Below are 2753 nucleotides of genomic sequence, written 5' to 3' on the forward strand. Positions count from 1 at the left end.
AGAGTAAGTCATAGACTTGTCCACGGATTTTGTTTTTATAACTTGTCTATGAGAATTATATTAACGAAGTTGTCCACGAGTTCAAATTAGTTATCCATATTATTAAAGATAAGTGGTCTATGAAAGATAATTAGACAAAAATAGTGAAGTTGTCGAGATGGTGGACCAAAAAAAGATGGTTGGCCAAAAGAAGATATCAAAGATGATGAACCAAAAGAAGATGGTGGATCAAAAGAAGATGTCGAGGATGATGATTAAAAGAGAATGATGATTTAAAAGAGTATGATGAATAAAGAGGATTATGTGGATGAGGGTGGACCAAAAGATGATGTGGAGGATTGAGTTTCTCGCCGGCATCCTTCTTGTCAATCATTCGCATCTTGTCCATCATTCGCATCTTGTCCATCATCCACATCTTGTCCATCATTCATATCTTGTTCATCATTCGCATATTGTCTATCATCCGCATATTGTTTATCATATGCATCTTGTTGATCATCAGCATCTTTTCCATCATTCACATCTTGTCTATCATCTGCATCTTGTCCATCATCTGTTTCTTGTCTATCAATAACATAGTGTTCATCGAGAGATATTTATATCTTTTTAAGTAGAGGTTGTGGCATTGTGGAAAAAGAAAAGAAAAAGTGGCAGTTTGACTAAAGTTTTTTACTGTTCATGATATTTTTATTAATTTATTCTAGATATGATAGGAAATAATAACGTACGGATCAAAATGGCAAAAAAAGAATAAAGAAAACTATTCCTCCAAAAATATGTGAAGATTATTCAGCAATAAACAAAGAAAAACACAAAAATGCAGAGCTAAGAAGAAGAAGAAGAAGAATCACCTGAATTTGGCTATGTTAGACCTGGCGAAGACGGGAAGCAATAGCACGTTGAAGTAGTGGTCTTGTACATTTATACAGTACTGGACGTCTATTTTTTTTTTTTTTTTGGACCTCTAGTTTAATCACATTGCAAAAAGAGGTTGAAGCTGTCACCATTAGTTGTTTCCGTATTTATTGTTTTTTTTAACCGTATATGTAGTGTTAAGTAAAGTTATAATTGATACTCATATAGCACATATAGACGACCCTTCGAACTATAGTAAAAAGTTACGTAACGTGCTTTATTTGCTTCCCAAAATACATACACCAAGGTACTGAGTAAGTCAGTATGTCTTGTCTTTAGGGTTGTATAAAAAAAATGTTTTGTATAATTGTTGTTGTATTAATAATACATATGGTTGTGTATAAGATTATTACATAATATACGATTAAGTTAAATAATGCCCACGTTTTGACAGTTGAAAAAGTGTTAAAAGTTAACCAACATATAAAGATAGATAAAAATAAAAGTGAAAAAATAAACATATAGAGATAGACCGACGCGAGTTAATTTTCACAGTAGCTCTTTATTGCTAAATGCTAACCTTTCTGACGTTTTTCCAAAACCACGTGATTGACCGACCCACCGCGCACCGGTTGAATCAATTATTGCAGGATTGAAAAAGAAAACATTTAAAACACTTTTCCAATTTCTTCAAAAGTCGTATTATATTCATTATCTCTATATAACAGCCAAACAAAAATCTTACCTAAAATTGTTAAATTTAACTGAATTTATTTGTAACTTTTAATGAAATTTGACCAGTAAAATTATTAATCTGGAGGAAAAAGAATTATATTAATATAATGTAAATAATAACAAACTGTTTAATAGAAAAACTGAAAAACATTTATAAATATAATATACATAATGAATTTATTACTATAATATAAACTCTCCCATCTAGATATCTGGTTTTAATCTGTCATACTCTATTATTATTAGTTTAACCAATGAAAATAGACTATGTCATATTATATTTAAAAATAAATCAAAATCATAAAAACAAAACAGATTAATGAAACAAAAACTGTATTTTTTTAAAAAATAAACAAGATTAAATATCAATTTAAGTATATATTTTACAATTAAACGAGACTATACATCATTTGTGTTTATAAATGGCACTAAAATTTAAATTTTACAATTAAACAAAAATTATATGTCTTTGAGTTTATAATAGAACAATAGGATTTAAATTTTATAATTAAAATAAAATAATATGTCAGTTTGAATTTATAAAAGAAGATCCTCGTCATCAGCTACCTTGGATCTTATGGTAGCTTTGAAAAGATATGAACAAAAAAATCTTCTAAGGTACACACTTGAAGCCAAAGGATATTACTGATTAGGCATTATGTGAAAATCATGATAGGAGGAGGCATAGGTTCTTTCACAGGATGTCCCGGACACCTCTGATCTTTTGGATTCCGTGAATTCTCAGGCTTTTTGTTGTCAAATTGATGGGTCCTAGAAAGTCGCCGATGTTTATTCAGATTTGGGATGATGGTGTTGTAACAATTCGGGTCAAACCTTATTGTTGGGAGCTAAATTTCTCAGACGATGTCCATCCCCCCTTCATTCGGAACATCAAGCTCTATTATGGGCTATGGAGAGTATTCTTGCTGGCAGTGTTGCTTATCAGAACTTCGAGACGAATTGCGCAGATCTAGTAGTGATGGTACATGCACCCAAAGATTGGTCGGCTTTTTCTAACCTTCTTGATGATTTCCTTCTTCTCTGCGAGACTTTTCCTCTCTTCGTCCTGTCGAAGATCCCACGCTCAGGGAACCTGAAGGCGGATTGTCTTGTTCGGTCGTCCAGGTCGTCAATCTTTGAAGTTACCTTTGTACACTCTTTTC

The sequence above is a fragment of the Camelina sativa genome, chromosome 11, assembly GCF_000633955.1.
Source record: "Camelina sativa cultivar DH55 chromosome 11, Cs, whole genome shotgun sequence".
Lineage (NCBI taxonomy): Eukaryota > Viridiplantae > Streptophyta > Magnoliopsida > Brassicales > Brassicaceae > Camelina > Camelina sativa.